The sequence below is a fragment of the Hermetia illucens genome, chromosome 1 (genome assembly GCF_905115235.1).
Source record: "Hermetia illucens chromosome 1, iHerIll2.2.curated.20191125, whole genome shotgun sequence".
Classification (NCBI taxonomy): Eukaryota; Metazoa; Arthropoda; class Insecta; order Diptera; family Stratiomyidae; genus Hermetia; species Hermetia illucens.
This window is the reverse complement of record NC_051849.1, coordinates 124,108,598-124,126,144: the sequence shown is the minus strand read 5'-3', so window position 1 is coordinate 124,126,144 and position 17,547 is coordinate 124,108,598. Positions and strand designations below refer to the sequence as shown.

At 44.0% G+C, this 17,547-nt stretch overlaps 1 protein-coding gene across 7 annotated transcripts in view; it reads right to left on the bottom strand.

The window, feature by feature from the left end:
- Nucleotides 1–17,547, bottom strand: part of LOC119647249 (tubulin polyglutamylase TTLL4-like) — a 429,241-nt gene that overhangs the window by 140,168 nt on the left and 271,526 nt on the right. The gene's annotated exons all lie outside the window — the stretch shown is intronic.

The window sequence follows — 17,547 nt, the reverse complement described above, 5'->3', positions numbered from 1 at the left end:
AAACTTGGTGCTCAGATCGCATCTCTCGGGGAAGAATAAAATAAGCGCGTTGAATGTATAAGCTATCCCCTCTCTGGCTTGTACATTCGGAATATTGCCGTGGACGAAGACCGATCTGGAAAACGTCCAGCGGCGGATACCGACATGTCCAAATTTCGAATGCAGCATCCAAAGTCTGCCGTGGAGCGGATGAACCTGCCTCGTCACATCGGAGGTAATGCTGGGTGACGTCGCGGCACAACAAAGAGCAGGCGAGTCCCTTGCATGCGGCTGTCTGTAAGGCAGACTGTGGACTGACTCCACTCAACTTGAAGGATCGATCTTTCAATCCTCTGAGTGGGGTGAAGTCGGACCAAGAGCGGGTCGATGAATGGAAGTCGAAGGCAATGTACGGTAAACACGTGAATTGTCTTTGACAGCCATTTGTCGATTTGCATTTGTCGAACAGATGGCTGTGTGCTAGGGAGCTCTTTGCTGAGACGGAGGGATTCATGTGTACCATTCAGGATGGCGTGGTCGCCACCCGAGTTTATAAAAAGCTCATCAGAAAAGAACGGGTGGTGAACGACCAGTGCAGAATATGTGGTTCGGCGTTAGAGACGTTTGACCATCTCATTTCTGGCTGTACTGTTATGGCACCGGTGCAATACATCACCAGGCATAATGCTGTATGTAAGGTTATCAAAACTTTGCATACAAGCATGGGCTGATCACGGGAACATGTCCAGTTTACCGATATGAGCCGCAAGCAGTACTTGATAGTTCTGCTTACAGCATGTATTGGGACCGGCAAGTTCTGACTGATCGCCATACTCCTCACAATAAGCCTGACGTACTGTTAGTTGACAAGACAGGTCGCTCCGTGTGTATTATTGATGTTTCTATCCCCCATAATAGCAACATTGAACGGAAATACGTGGAGAAGAAGGTGAACTATGAGCCATTGGCTTGGGAAATCAAAGAAATTTGGAGTCTCGAGCGGGTGGTTGTAGTTCCCATAATATTGTCAGCTACAGGTATACCTAAATCCCTCACGGCTTCCCTTGATGTCCTGGGACTTTCGCACAGTCTGGTTCCAACCATGCAGAAGTACACCATTCTGCATACGTGCTCGATGTTGCGGGGAGTACTCGACGGATTCTCCCAGTGACCTACCACCGGCCACCACCACCAGCGTCCCTTTAGTTTTTAAGTAGGTAGGATCGTCCGAGCTTAAATGTTTGGCACTTAGTGCTAGTATTAGGTAAAATCCGGCATCTTCCGAAATTGAGATAACTCGGAAAAAATATAATAATAAATATAACTTTAGCCAATCCGGTCAAAAGTTGTGACAGGAGAAGGGAAAGATAATAATAAAAGTCGTTGACGCGACAAACCAATTGGCTTTGGACCTTGAAGTATGTCAAACAATCACTCACAGCTGTCTCGACTGATATCCGACATTCACTGATGATATAATTCCATTTGCCAACAGTGCTAGGACAGCCTTGCGCTCTAACCATTGATTTCTCCGGACACAGGTATAAATAGCTAAATAAGAAACAGAAGAACCTACACAGTGGTCGTGAAAAATACTCATTGAGGACGATATCTGCAGACCTGGGAGTATAAAATGCAGTACAAAAAATGAAAAGAAGAAACTTAAGATCCGTTCCGGATATAGGTCGAGAGTCGTCTAACTTAGTGACTAGGTCAGGTTCCCGTAATGGACAGAGCGGCATCGACGCCACGAGTCACGATGACTAGAAGCATGGCTTCGTCTGCTGCAGCTGCTTCGCCACAATCTGTGACGACCATTTCAGCAGATTCGCATAGGTAGTGGATGTAGAGGACTAAGGATATGAACTTCTTTATCATCTGCTCCTACTATGAAGTAACAACAGCAACAACAGCAATCCCAGACGTTAACAGGGACCGTGGGAAACTGGTGACAACGAGCCGATGTGGGTAAAGGCGATGGCATCAGTAACACTACGCCGCACTGTAAGTGACAGTCCCAGTACACGACGGAGCACATTTTTCACCATTTGGTTGAATTCTCCGTTGAGGTTCGGGACAAATTCCAAAGAGCATGTATAGAACTTTCAAAAATTGATCTTTTGCACAGACCAGCTATTCCCAATCCCTCTGCATTCTCAACTATTACGTGAATTCTCTCTCTCTAGACTTGTCGCTGCTTTGACTACAACCATTTATGTATTGTGTAGCAGTTGCCGCTGTCAGAGATTCGCTTTCATGTTAGTAGTTTGAGGGGTCAAAAAGATTCACTATGGAACATTCTTTCGGAATCTCGCCGCGACTTATTAAGGCAAGACATTGCCAGATTGAATCAAGTTAGCACTGGAATTGCCAGTGGACGTGTGAGAAATTAAGTGCAGAGGGTTTATAGGAACAATTCCATTCCCAGTGTGAGTGAAATTCGGGACAAACTAAAGCAGAAACTTTCTGCCGCATGCAGTCGGTCACGACGATATGTTGAAAGCTACCTCAGATCGGAGCCTTTTCGAATCACTCAACGAATCCCAATAAAGCGTGCAGACAGTACAGATTTCGGAAAAAGAAACAAAAGAATATTGGGGTGGACTTTCGGGGTTACCCGCTCAGCAAGTGTCACATCTCATTGAGCTTCCTTTACTATTACTCGCAAGGCTTCCTCCATTTCGCTTGCAGTTAAGAGCGATTTTTCTCGTTCCTTGTGGTTCGTTGTTCGTGCATTCCTAACGAACCATAGCACATGTGCCATTATGCGTTGCAGTCGTTGAAAAGAGTTTTGATGGTCGATTTGATTGATAAGGGAAATTGTGTCCTTCACCATGGCCGATACCATTTTTGAACGTTTTTTCTCCAAGGTGGTATCTACACTATGAAACCTTTCCGGCCAGCACTCTTCAGTCCCATGAAGAAATATAGGCCCATAGAACCAGAGGGCATAATTCTGCAGTTTTCCAGGAGCGACACCTCTCGATACCAAATCTGCTGAATTCTCCTTTGAATGTATGTGCCTCCATTGCTTGGGTGAGGATTTTTGTTGTATAGCAGCGACTCGATTAGCCACGAACGTATAAAATGACGATGCTTCTGCATTGATCCAATTTAGGACAATTTCGGAGTCGGTCCAGTAAAAGCAATTATAGTCTGGAATTTCTATATCCCGTTTGAGCCGATGAACGTGTTCAGCTGCTAGCCTTGCTGCACACAATTCCAATCTTGGTAGGGTCACTCGTTTTAATGGTGCCACCTTCGACTTTGCACATAAAAGACGAACTGTGCGAACCCCATCTGACTGAATAGCTCGTAAATATACCGCTGCACCATACGCCTTTTCCGAAGCGTCCGAAAAGACATGTAATTGTATTTTTTCAGGTACCTTCCCTCCAAATATGTGACGAGGTACCTTAATTTGATTCAGCCCCTGCAAGTCATCATAATATCTTGACCATTCCGCCTGTAGTTCGAAAGGAATTTCTTCAACCCATCCTATTTTGAGGCTCGACAGCCTTTGAAGGAAGATTTTAGCAGTAACTGTAACTGGTGCCATCAATCCTAGCGGATCGAACAAATGAGCGATATCTGATAGCGCTGATCTCTTTGTTACTTTCTTAGATTCCGTGTATGGGCATCTAATTTGAAATTCATCTGTTTTAGGAGTCCAAACTAATCCTAGTGTCTTTACGTTTTCCTCCCTTTCTTGGGTTATGTCCAGTTGGAGTGCCTGATCTTCAACAGGAATGTTGTTTAAAAGATTCTTGTTGTTTGCACACCATTTTCGAAGCTTAAAGCCGGCTGATTGTAAGATTGTGCGAAGTTGATGTTGCGTCTCAATAGCTTCTGTCAAGGTGTTTGCACCTGACATCACATCGTCCATATAAAAATCCCGTCTTAATGCAGTCGAACCGGATGGGTATTTGTGCGTTGTCTGTGATGACAATTCTTGTAGGCATTTGGTGGCTAGATATGGTGCAGAAGAAGTACCATATGTGACCGTGTTCAGCTGATAACATCTTATAGGTTCATTAGGCTCATTTCGCCATAGAATTAGTTGAAATCTCTTGTCTTCCTCCGACACCTGGATTTGCCGATACATCTTTTCGATGTCAGCAGTAAAAACAAAGCAAGGCAGCCGAAATCGTACGAGAATGGTAAATAATTCGGATTGGATGGTAGGGCCTGTAGCAAGTACATCGTTCAAACTGTATCCAGAAGAGGTTTCCGAAGAGGCGTCAAAAACTACTCTAAGTTTAGTGGTGGTGCTCTCTGGCTTCAGAACGCTATGATGGGGAAGAAAGTAATGAAGACTCGGAATACTTTCTTCATCTATTTCCGTCATATGCCCCAGTTGCTTGTATTCGTCCATAAATTCATTGTACTGTTTGCGTAGTTCTGGGTTTCGTGCTAATCTCCATTCTAATTTGAAAAGTCGCCTCTCCGCATTGCCCCTAGATTTGCCGAGTTTTGCTGGATCCACCTTGAAAGGCAGTTTCACAATGAAACGTCCATTGTTCGTTCGTTTCATGGTTTGAGGAAAATGATTTTCTCACCTTATTTCTTGTGTTGTCATCGCAAGGTTCTCTGTAGATTCTGGTTCCTCCAATTTCCAAAAACGCTCTATCTGCTCGCTGAGCTTGGAATCATCGGTGTTGAGGATGCCGCATGTAACCTCTTTCTGATAGGATGTTGCAACCTTTCCAGCAATTATCCAACCAAAGACCGTGTTTCGCAGCAGTGGCAGGTTCCTTGATAGCCGCATCTGCCCTGTAGCTAATAATTCGTAGTAGATGTCAGCTCCGAGAAGTAGATCAATACGCCCTTCCTGATCAAAATGAGGATCGGCAAGCTGAATGTTGCCGGGTATGGCCCAATTCCTTGAATTCAGACCTTGCGATGGTTGAGAGGATGTTATATGTGGTAAAACTATAGCGTCTATCTTCCGTGCAAACGTAGTGATTCTTGATTGCAATGACAACGTTACCTTCTGTTGCGATTGTTGCGACGCTCCGCCCAGACCACGAATGTGTATATGGTAACTAGTTGGTTGTAGTCCCAGCTTTCTCACAGCCGTTTCTGTAATTATGTTTATTTGGGAGCCACTATCCAACAGAGCTCTCATTTCTATCGACTTGCCCTTTTGGTTTGTCACCTTGATGAGTGCAGTAGCTAATAGAACAAAAGGCCCCTCTGATGCAGATATTTCCGTTGATAATACAATAGAATGGTTGTCATTTGTAGAACCCTTGTCCTTTACAACACGTGACACTTGACCTTGCTTGGTGGCGCTGGCTGTTGTTTGAATTGTGGTGATAGAGGGCGTTGTTTTGTCTTGATTGTTGGCGTCCATATGTAGTAGAGTGTTGTGCTTCTTGCCACATTTAAGACAACTTCCTGCGCTGCACTGTGCACTTCGATGTCCTTCCCGTAGGCAGTTCAAACATAGCCTCAGCTGCTTGATTTTGGCTACTCGATCCCAGATGGACAATTGTTTAAAAGCTTCACATGTGTAGATTCGATGGCTTCCCTTGCAATTTTTGCACTGTAAAGATTGACTGTCCTTGGTGGATATTAAAGCCGAGGTTCGGTTTGTAGGTTTGGTTTGAGTCGTACTCCTCTTGTCGCTACACAAGGCCTCTAAAGACTGAAAGCGTCTTTCCAAAAAGCGAGAAATGCATCAACCGGCTGTAGTTCTCGTGGTGAAGTCAAAGTTTGTTCGTATAAGGCGTGCGTAACCTTGTCTAACTTCCTCATTAAAATATGTAATAAAATGGGATCCCAACTAGCTATATTGATATTAAAGTTCTTGAGTCCTGCTAGACATTCCTTCGTAATGTCATGAAGTTTTTTCAAAGCGCTGGGGGAGTCCGAAGTAATCATCGGCTGCTGTGTGAGCCTATCCAATAGCGTGGCTACCATCAATCGTTGATTGCTGTAGCGGTTTGTTAGCGTTGTCCATGCAATGTCATAATTTTCGTCAGTGATGGGCAGATGACGTATAAGTCGCTCTGCTTCACCCTTTAGATTGCTCTTCAAATACCACATTTTCTGAGCATTTCCCAATTGCTGCTCGTGAATCATCTGGCGGAATAGGTCTTGAAAGGATTGCCATTGTGCATAATCGCCGTCAAAGGTAGGAATTGTCACGTGTGGTAAGTTGATGCTTGGAAAGGCCCTTGTAGCGGTAGCTATGCTAGGCTCTAGCCTTGAACGGCATTCAGCGAGAAATATTAAAGTGTCTTGAATTCGCTCTTCGAGGTTGAGAAAATTCTCCTCGTTGTACCCTAACTCATTTGGATCGCTGGAATATTGCCATATATTCTGATGGCCTTGACGCAACTCTTCCCGGTACTTTGATAAAGTAGCTGTCTTCAATTCGTAGTATGATTTGGGTTGTGCCTGTTCAACTGTGTCGATGCCGCTAATAATGTTTTCCACAGCCCGTATCCTTGATTGCTGTTGCCTTATTAGTACCACGACATCGCTGGGAAGCTCGTTCTGAGCATTATTTACTGCCCTGGCGGCCCTTGTATCTAAAGCACCCGTGGCTGATTTACCCAAATCGATATTCAACTTGGACGTGCCTTCCAAACCCTGAAGGCGTTCCGCAATGTCATCCTTGTACTTGGTGTACTCGCGCTGCATTGAAGAGAAATATTGTTTCTCGAAATATGGATGAGCTGGAAGATAATGCGCTAACTCTTCAAGCTCTTCATTTCTCTCCGAAAAGGCTGTCCAGAGATTTTCCAATTGTTCCAATCTCGTCGTGAGATATTCCCTTGTCTTACGAGCTACCGAATCTTTCCGGTAGTTACTCAAAAGACGCTGAATCTCCTGGCCCGTCACATCTTGTTGGTGAGTAAGATTATTAACTTTCTCAAGTATCGCCTCCGTGATTGGCTAAGATAATTCCACAAAGTTATTAACTCGCCTCGTGTCCTTTTAATGTTGTTATCGGCCGATCACGTCGGGGTCACCAAAAATGTCTTAATCCTGATAGGTCCACTCGGTGATACACCGGGTGAGTCTTTCTTCTTGATCAAGTGAAACACCTGCTCAAGTCAAAACCAAGTAAACTTCGTTTTCAAGTCTGTCAGTATGTTCATTGGGTGAAACACCGAATGAGTCCGTCGTTCTTAATTGGGTGGAACACCGAATCAAGTTTAGTCCAGTAGAGTATATTTCCAAATCTTCGAAGTCTCCAGCAGCCTCACTGGAGAAGAATAAAAGGCTTAGTTCTTCGGGACTTGAAAATACACTAAATTCTTTATTAATTGTTCTCGCTTAAATAGTAACAAAAGTGCCTACACGCTAATATCAAAAAGTGTACAAAAATGCTTACTTGCTATGTAGAAAAATTACAAATTGCTTACATGCTAAATATGCGTGCATGCGGAAAATATTCACCTTGGATATGCAAATATTTTTTGCATGCACCGGATGCGCGTGCAGACGGTTTTTTTTACTGCTGCCTGAACAGTTTTTAATAACTGCATTAATAATGGCTACTTCCCATCCACCTGGAAAATAGCCAAAATTATAGCCATTCGGAAAGGAGGTGTCTCCTGTGAACCTGGTAACTTCAGACCCGTTTCACTTCTATCTAACCTGGGGAAGCTTTTTGAGAAAGCATGGACCGTAGGGCTGGTCCAACATTGCAATCTTAACAACATTATTCCAGACCATCAGTTCGGTTTCCGTGCTCAAGGACAAAACAATTTAAAATCGTGCGTACTCGCACTGATTTCCCTCCTTGAGGGGCAAGGGGGAGTGTGGTAGCTGTTCAGTATCTAACTGCGCCCTCAACATCTACATGTGGTTTAGTGTGTACGGATAAGCTTGCCGAATACATTCGCAAGTTCGGTCCATTGAGTGTGGGTACTGCTTATTAGATGTACTGTGGTTTCGACCACCAAACCTCAGCGCAAAATTCTTCCGTTCCGTTCGCTAGCGTCTTCCGAAACTGTGGCAGAATTCTTCTTCGTATTGCATTCTGACGTCGGTTGGGAATTCGCAAATAAATATTTTGCTGACAATATGCACCGCATATGAACTGGCGTTAAACGTGCCTGCAGAACAGAAAGCATTATGAGGAAGCACGTCAACATTGTTGCTACCGGTTGTTGCTTAACTTCCATTTCTACATGCACCCAAAACCACAGTTAGATACTAGACAGCTACCTCCCTCCCCTTTGCCCCTCAAGGGGGAAAATCAGTGCGAGTACACACGATTTCAAATTGTTTTGCCCTTGAGCATGAGCGAGATGTACCGAAAACCCGATCAGCTGTGTTTGACATACCGCCCCGACTTGCTAATGTATTGGTGATATTGGCAAGTTTTTGCTTATGTATAAGTGAATACGTGAAACAACTTTTTGTTAAATGGGTGAGCCGTAGTACCAGAATAGCAAAAGCTCACCGATCTCTCTCTTACCAATACGATTTGACGAAGATTATGCCTTTTCCTTGTTTAGCGTCTCTGATGTGTACAGATAAGCTTCTGCAAGCACATTTGCAAGTGGGGTCATTTTTGTAACGGTACTACCTATAGTAGATCTACTGTGCCCAAAACCGCTATCTAGGCGTTTATACTTTACTACCAGATTACTATTATGTAAGAAATATTTTAAGGCATGCACACTTACATACATTGCTTGAATGTTTGTGGTTTTGGATATGTATGTATTATGATGAAGATTATAGTAGGTTAGTTCCATTGAATGAATATTTTTATTTGACATAGATATGCATATAATGATGAGTATGGTAGGATAGTTATATGAAATGAATGGTCTGTTGTTTTTATGTATGTGTGTTCTCCAAACTTGTTTAGAACTGGGGGGTCCAAAATAAAAAAGATTTTTTTAAATGTAGCACCTACAAATTTTATTAATTATATGTACTGCTGATGTGGTGACATTTTCCTCTGGACGGGTCTCGGCGACTGCTTTATTCCAATTCCCAGGCCTCCTATGCTAGATAGGTGACTGACGAAACTAGTCGCCTCTTCCGCAACTATCCTTCGCGTTTTGATAACAAAAACAATAGCAATAACTAATATGCTACTGTTAGCGGATACAACGGTGTACTATTTAAGATGGCCTCCCAAGAGCAGACCGAAACTCCTCATATGTAGATTTGCCACAGAATGGATTCTTTACGTAGCGCTGAAAACTACCAACTCCAGTCTCAAATAAGCCTCCATAATGGCTAACTCTCGGGGGGTTGTGATGAGAAATAATACGATGATGCGGTAGGTTTCCTTCGCGGCTGGCTGATACTTTGTTGCTACGCTTTCTCTAAAACCCGGGTATCCCTTAACAGATTCGTACCATTGTCGGAACGAACTGACTTTGGCTGACCTCACCTATTTGTAAATCTAGCCAAATAAGTAGTAGTGATATCGGTACGACTTTCCGAGTGCAAACCCTTGGTTGATATGCATACCAATATTACTGCGTATAACTTCATATGTAGGTTTTGCATTCCCGAGGAACCCACTATTTAACTGGAAAGTCAGTCCCCACATTCTCGAATAAGAGAGAAGGAAATACTCGCCCCACCGGTAAATTGGCCATCTTGGGTTCTACCGTCTGGCCCCTCACCCGGATGAATTTAGCGCAACCCCTGATCTACTTCTGTGTACGCTGCTACAGATCAGGAACATACAAGTTCTCCCGAATAACGTCATGGTCACACCGGTGTCACAATGATTATTTGCCACATTTGTTTATTTAATTAACAAGTCTGTTAAGGGAGATTTTCCCAGAATTATAGGGTGCAATATGGAACCAGTGCATTGCTTATCCATCCTCCAACTCGGAGAAGGCCGCTTCTCTTTTCCGCAAAAGGATCGAGGACACTTAACCAATGCTGCTTCTCCACCGGAAGCCCTTGATTCAGCTTGGCAATTTGTCAACTAAACAAATCTCTTTGCTGGCACCGCACCACTTCTTCCTCTGCTCGCTAAAACCCCTCTGCAGATAAGTTACCTGATTTCATCATCCTCCATCTCAAACAAGCAACGGCGTTCATCAAGCGGCTAAATGAAAAGAACCGTGTAATAAAGTTAGCTGTGGAGACTTGCTCCTCCTTGGTGACCCAAGCACAGCCTACAGTAGGATCGAATATAGAAAACAAATCGGGAAACCGGACGCTTCAGGTACGAAAGGTTTTGTGTATTTTTTCATAGACGTCTGAGTGTGCATTTGCCTCACAAGTAGGTAGCACGTAATATATGCATATATTATGTGAGAATATCCACGTTCAGTCTTGAATTTGAAAAGAAGCGATAAGTGTGACCTATTATACCTTTGTTAGTAATAGTGTGATTTCCACCAAAATTGGTAGAAGGTTGCTCTATGTTAAACCCCATATTGTTGTTTTGTCTGAATGAGCTTAAGGGGGGCTTTGCAGCCAATTACTAAAAATGATAGTTATATATTAACTTTATTTGGACAGATATTGGTATGGAGGGTATTTCGGAGCCTAGATAACATATAGTGGCAATCTTTGGGTAGTTTATGACCTCCCCCACTTTTTCAACAAATATGAAAATTAAGACCGGCTTCGAAAAGTACTAACCGAGATCTTTCGTTTGATACGTTAGATGAGCTCCCACCTTTCCACCAAATTTAGTGTCAATCGCTACGACCCACTCCGCGAAAAATGCATGCGACAGACAAACAGACAGACAGACGGACCTGCCAGATCTCCCAACCAGCGCGTCCCTTCGTGCCAATAATGGAATATTCGGCGAATGCGTAGAAATATGCATATGTACGCATTTGGAGATATGCGTGCATAGGCATGTTTACGCGTAGGTCGGATAGGTGGGAGAAAAACACCCACCCGTGGACAAAAGTGGCTATGGAAAGGACACCCAGAACGAGAAACCAATATGGAAGAAGAAAGGACACAAAAATTTACGATGCAGGGACTCGGAACCCCACTATCGGCGGCTTTTGGGAGTTGGCAAGCAGGCTCCTGGCCATGGATATCCCTCGACTGCAGTGCCTTGGTGGTGGATTACTTGGCCACGTTACATCAAATACTTCAAGTAGCCTGGAGAAAGAGGCATTTAAAAGGAGTACATTACTCCTAGAGCGCCTGTTCAAAATAAACAGAAAGATGTCCCACAAACTGGTCAGTAGCCGATAGTGGGGTGTGAGGTGACTCATTGGGCACGACCTGGAAGTGTGTAACCGATATTGTGATGGGAAGTGCAAGCTTTCTATTATAATATGCGGAACATACTTGTCGGTCAGTGTTGTGTTGTAGAATGCTGAGTGTTGCGTATGCGCACCTGGAGATTATTGGAGAATACCTCAGGACGGCGGCTCACGGCTACAATAACACGTCCCACTCTGGAACGGGGCTGTGTCCGATGGAAACTCTTTTCGGGTTTGTGTCAGATATACCGAGTAGTCTCAAGAGAACCCCTGAGCCGGTTTACAATGACCAACTGTACCATAAGCAGCTGCGTAGGAAACTGCAAGTTGCTTTCAAGCATGTGAATGAAAATTTGATGAACGCTAAGGGGGTATCTAAGAGGGGATACGATAGGAAGATGAATTCTATTCAGGTACACATTGGTGTAGTGTCCTACTGAAAGGACAAGGTTGTCAATGTCCATTCTCCTGAAAATATATCCATTCTACTGAATGGGAAGTTGCGAAGAGTTCACGTGAACAGAGTTAGAATTTTTAATGCCTAGAAGGTCAAATGAGTAATGTTGTTTTCTTTATTAGGTGAACGGGCAGTTTTCTCAACTAGGCAAGCAAGCGGACTGGCGACGAGTGCTGTAATTGCGGTGAATAAGTATAATCGTTTCCCATTTGTATAAATCCCTCTTTAGGCGACCGAATTGAGTTTCTTTCTCTCTTTACAGGCATCAGCTGCTCCTGCTCCCACAATTAGTGTAAGATTTGCAGTAGTTAGTAGTAGATAAGTAGGGAAAAGAAAAAAAAAAAATATTGTATAATAGTTAGTGGTAGATGGTAGTGGGGAAGAATATGAAATTTATAAAATTAGGAATAACAACTGTTAAAAATAAGGCGACATGCAAATTGCTGCTAGTTTCGTGGTGGTGAACATTGAGGAGACAGGACGCTTGCATTTTTTCGCGCCCCGATGGTCTATCTTCACGAAAATCCAACTAGGAGATACAAGCGAATCGTGGAAAATGGTGGCAGACATCTCTAAGAATGCAGACAGGCTATGTGCACAGCTGAATGGAAATGACGCGAGGTATGGAGTTCTGGCAGCAACCATACATCGCTGGCTGGATGAAGGGGAAAGCGAAAGGAGACAGCTTCTCCACGTGGTAACAGAAACCCCTCGGCGTGGAAGGCGATCTTTCTTTGATGGTATTGGGAGGCTTAGCAAGACTCTCTTTGGTACTATGGATTCCACAGATGAGAAGCGAATTAATGACGGGCTGGCGGAGTTGGAGAGTTGCCAAGGAGAATCGGACTTTCCATTTACTGGAGGAACAAGTGAGCGTGATGAAGTCCAATTACGAATTATACAACGAGGCGAGGGGGCAGGAAGCGAAAGAACGAAAGCGAATCGTGTTGTTCTATGCATCTTTAGCAGCAGCTTTGAATTCGACAGCGAGTTCGATGAACTTCGAGGAGCGACGGAGTGATGTAATCGAGCTCATTTTATTAGCGCAGTTGGAAATTCAGATTTTGCTGGACCGCCAACGAACTCTAAGGGGGATCATTGAGAGCTCGAAATATGGAAGGCTACACCCAGGTCTACTTCATAATCAGGACCTCCTAGCACTCTTGAAGCAGCTACCAAATCGGGATCCTCTGAATGTGGAGAGCTTGAGTCTGGATCATCAATTGCTGGATCAATTGATGAAGGCTCGAATGGTGCAAAGTGGTCGCGAGCTGCTGTTCCGACTTGATGTGCCATTGCTAGAGAAGCGATTCTTTCAACTCTTCCGAGCGTATGCTATTCCGGCGGCCCTGAATGGAGGGTTTCATCACTACCATTTGTAAGCCGACTGTTTGGCGGTTAGTAGTGCTGCCCAACATTTCGCCCTGATGAGTGAAAAGGGAATTAACGAATGTACCCCGATGTTGTTGGCAGCTGATGAGACACGCTTCGCATGTGAAAAGAAAGTCCCTATCATTGTGTCGGCTGAAAGGATGTGTGTGACTAGCATTTTTGCCAAAATTGGTAATAAGGGCTGCCGTGGCAGTTGGGCTAACCTTTGGGATGGAATAATTAAAATGAACACACGTACTTACTGGTTCTTTATCCTGAGGAAGGTAGTGGGAGTTACACTCCTCTGCTCAGATGGGCAAGCAGAGGATAGCACCCTCAGCGGAATGGGAGTGTTGATACTTGGAGAGCGGTACGTTTTGCGGGCGGACGGGTTTCGTTTGACGTCGCAAGATGTGGTAAAGAAAGAGGTCTTCATTCATACGGGTCAATGCTGTGACGTGGTTCAACCGTTGCCGGAAGAGATTCGTGAGCTCGTGCGACTTAACGAAACAAGGCCCTTGCACGTACTGAGCGGAAAAGAGAAGGATTAGGTGAGCGGTGGCGCAGCGAAGGTCGGGCGGTGGAGGAGCTAGCAAGACGAGTTAAGGAGGAGGAATTCGTTCGACAACATCAGGCAGCGGGAAGACTGCATATGTACACATCAGCAGGTACACTAGGCATTATGTTCGTTATTATCATTGCAGTGGCGTTGATGGCATATGTGAAGTGCAGGAGGGCAGCAGGACGAGTTCAATCGATTAAGTCAAATGCAGAAAAAGTGACGTCTTCGGCCGACAGCCAGCAAGCAGATGTATTAAGAAAAGGAACACCCTTATCGAGCAGCATCCTGTCAAGGAGCCGTCCAGTGAAAGTTCCGATTCCACCACCTTTGCCGTTGGACACATGCACAGACACCATACAACAAGAGGGGTTAGCATCATCGAGCCAGGCTTTATCAGGGAAAAATAGTGCCGAATGTCAGCAACATCCATCTCGACGAGAAATAGCTTCACAGAAATCATCGGCATGTCGATCATTGTTTAAGTTAAGTTAAGTGAATTGTAATTATATTAATAGGAAAACTATTTATTTCATATATATTGTTTGGGGTAAAAGGCAAGGTAACGATAATATATAGTAATATATATAATGACATAATATATAATGATAATATACAGTAATTGCTAATTAAGTTAGTAGTATCATTTAGCAGGCTAAGATTAACTGGAGCAATTGTGAGGTCGCTCTCAGGGATAGCTTCATCTAAGGTGGGAGGGATGAGGTGACTCATTGGGCACGAACTGGAAGTGTGTAACCGATATTGTGATGGAAAGTGCAAGCTTTGAATTACAATATGCGGAACATACTTGTCGGTCAGTATTATGTTATAGAATGCTGAGTGTTTGCATAATAGCACTGACCTCTTAAACATGTTTTGAAGTAATCGTGGGTCGTCAAATGAAAATAGGAAAGTAGGTTAAGGTAGGTCTAGAATAAGCATAAGGAAATGTTAGAGTTAGTCGATTTTTAAAAGCGAACCCGCAAGATAGGAAAAGTTTAAGTAATGTAAAGTAACGTAAATGTAAGTGTAAGTGTAAGTGTAAATTAAGTGTAATGAATAATAAATTTAAGTGGAATAATAATAAAATTTCATTCGAAACGGAAATAAAGAGTTTGAGTGTTAAAAAGAAGTGGACAGAATACGGACGAATCATCGTATGCCCTACTTGGAAGAAAAATAATAGAGTTATCCGAATTCATAAAGGATAAACATAATGTGCACCAAGTTATCAAAAATGGTCCAAGCCATTCGTGTACTGTACAATAGTGCCAAGGACGAAAAAAGTGGCTCGAAGAAATCAAGCATCACTCAAGCAACACAAGTGACATCCCTTCAAAATCCAAAGGGCGGTAAGTTTAAAAAGAGGACTAGAGAGGGCGTGAACGATTCTTTTGGATCCTCGCAGGACGCGAAAAGGCAACAAGGCCTCTCACCCGCAAAGGGGAAGGCAAACAAAGTTACCAAAATCGTGGAATTTGCGGCGCCAGCTCCAATTGACACAACGGAGGTAAAGCCTCAAAAAGGAACCAAGGAAACATGTACCTAGGTTGGCGTAAAGAAAAATGCGACACATAAAAGAAGATTACGGCCCGAATTAATTATCATCTCCAAAAAAGGTGATATGACTTATGCCGATATCTTCATGAAGGTCAAATCCGATCCTGAACTGATGAACCTTACAGAAAACTTCAGCCGAATCAGACGCTCTTAAAAAGGAGATTTGATATTGGAGCTGAAGAAGTGTCCGGGCAAAACGGTTGACAATTTCCTCGGCAAAGTGGAGAAGTCTTTAGGAGAAGAAACACAAGTACGGGCCAGAAGGCAGGAAATTGTTATACAATGTAGGGACATGGATAAAATCACGACCAATGAGGGTACCCACGACGCCTTAGAGAAGCGGTTCGAACCACTTGGTTTGCAAGATTCCTCAATCAGAGGAATGAGGAAGGCATACAGAGATACGCAAATGGGAACTATAAGTTTACCAGCTGAAGCAACGTTCAAACTGCTGGCGACTGGTAAAGTAAAAATAGGTTTGGTCGTTTGCCGACTCAGGGAACAGGTGCCCTTCAAGTACTGCTTTAGATGCCTGGAATTTGGCCACACAGCGGCGGAACGCATCAATGACCGTGACAGTTCAAAAAGTTGCAGAAAATGTGGAGAGAAGGTCATATGTTAAGGGAGTGCAAGGTTGAGCTTGAATGTATGCTTTGTAGGGGGAAAAAAGGCGTCGACTGTCGGTACCTTGCAGGCAGCAGCAGATGCCCAGTGCTGACGAGAGCCTTGAATGCAGTAAAAAAATAGGGTTGATAGAAATCAGCCCCAAGCCTGACCAGGCAGCGCAAGTCCTTCTCTCGCAGACCATCAATGAGAAGGGAATCGAAACTGCATATAATCAGCGTGTTTTATCGCAATAATATGAGCGGTGCCTGGTCTGTAGATGTAACTGCCAAGGCGGCAATATGGGCGTGTGGAAATCAAGCCATTCAAGAAATGATGGAGTTTGCAGAAGTTGGATTCGGCAGGGCAAAAATAGCTGGTATCTACATATATAGTTGCTATGCTCCTCCAAGCGCGACAATAGCCGAATTCGAAGGAATGCTAGGTATGCTAGTCTCGGATGCAAGAAGTCGAGGCAATTACCAACCATTACGAATGTGGAAGAATTATCGAACCAAATGAAAGACACGATCCACAAAGCGGCCTCTGCAACCCTCGGATTCAGCAAGTCGGGTAAGCGGTACACGAGCATAGATATTTAGCTTTGAAATGACGATATTGAAATGAAGGTCTATGAAAAGAAACGCCTCTACCACAAATTTCACGACGATAAAATACCGGCCAATTGGCAAATTTATAAGAATGCCAAACGGGAAGCAAAAAAACCGATCGCTGTCACCCGAGCGGACCATTACAAAAATCTTTATGATAAACTGGAAACTCGGGATGGTGAGAGGGATCTGTACCAACTTGACAAAAGCCGAAACGAACGCACACAGGATATCGAACACTTCTATTACGTTAATCACAAGAATGGTACTTTACTTACCAATCGTCAAGCTGCAACGGATAGATGGCGAGAATACTTCGAGCAGACTTCAACTGAAGAATTTGCTCATCCTCCACTTCCACAATCAATCCAGATTTTCCGAGCAGCTCCAAATATCAGGGCAACTGAAGTTGAGGAGACAATAGAACAAATGAAATCGGGGAAGCCAGAGGACCTGACGACACCGCATCTAAGCTCTCGAAAGCGAAGGCTGGGACCCAACACTGTGGCTCAGTGAATTCTTTAATTGGGTTATTCAGGAAGGAGGTATCACGTTGCTGAGTACAATCTATAAGATATTCTCCGCTATCTTGCTAGGCCGGATAGCCCCATAAGCCCAGAACATCATTGGCTCATACCAAAGAGGTTTCACTCCAGGCAGATCAGCAACAGATCAGACTTTCTCTCTGCGGCAAGCGATGGAAAAACTGTTGGAATATGGACATCAGTTGTACCATCTCTTCATCAATTTTAAAACCGCCTATGATAGCATAGCCCGGGAAAAACTGTACACGGTTATGAGAGAATTCGGTATCCCGACGAAATTGATACGACTGACTAGGCTGACCCTGACCAATGTGCGAAGCCACATAAAAGCAGCAGGATCACTCTCAAGACCATTCGACATCAACAACGGTCTACGACAAGGGGATGCCCTATCCTGCGTCCTCTTTAACCTGGCCCTCGAGAAAGTGATCCGTGATGCTGAGGTAAATGGAAGAGGTACGATCCTCTTTAAGTGTACCCAATTACTGACCTATGCTGACGATATCATCATCATGGGAAGAACGATCCGAGACGTACAAACTGCCTTCATCCACATCGAATAGGCAGCGCGAGATCTTGGGCTGCACATCAATGAAGGCAAAACAAAATATATCGTGGTAACGTCAGCGCCAAAAACCAACCAACCAACAACATCAAACCGCACTGGTCAAACGGAAAGAATAAA